Source organism: Penaeus monodon, chromosome 23 (genome assembly GCF_015228065.2).
Source record: "Penaeus monodon isolate SGIC_2016 chromosome 23, NSTDA_Pmon_1, whole genome shotgun sequence".
Classification (NCBI taxonomy): domain Eukaryota; kingdom Metazoa; phylum Arthropoda; class Malacostraca; order Decapoda; family Penaeidae; genus Penaeus; species Penaeus monodon.
In genome coordinates, this window is record NC_051408.1 from 3,967,972 (window position 1) to 3,968,488 (window position 517).

At 39.5% G+C, this 517-nt stretch overlaps 1 protein-coding gene across 1 annotated transcript in view; it reads left to right on the forward strand.

Annotated features, from left to right (window-relative positions):
• Positions 1-517, forward strand: part of LOC119587683 — a 64,682-nt gene that overhangs the window by 5,303 nt on the left and 58,862 nt on the right. The gene's annotated exons all lie outside the window — the stretch shown is intronic.

Consider the following 517-nt stretch of genomic DNA (forward strand, 5'->3'; position numbering starts at 1 on the left):
AGTGATGGGTATATTTCGATGATTTGATAAGCCAGTTACGATAAATTTAGCGCGTTATCGATCGATTCTTACCTCCGTCCGTCTTGAATAAGTAAACTCGATATTCGTTTCTTCATCTTGGCCTTGGCTTCGGTCACTAATTTGAAACAGAAATCATCATAATTCCAAGAAAAAAAAATAAGAAGTACCAGAAATTAAAACATTTCAAAAACAGAAATAGAAAGAAACAAGGAAAAAAATATAAAAGATAGAAAAAAAAGGAAAAGAAAAGACTAAACGAAGTCAAAATCAAGACGAAACGAAATCAAAACAAAGACGACAACATCTCCGACCCCAACGAAGTAAGTTCTCCAAGTGAGCATTTGAACGCGTTTGAGACGTGTTGGGGATACGGGCCACCACGCTAATACACGGGGCGAGGGGAGCATGCTAAGGTTACAGACTTAGCTCGGACGTAAAATTGGGTTGGTCGATTTTGTGAAGCTGCTTCAGGGTGGTGCTGTTGCAGTTGCTCCTC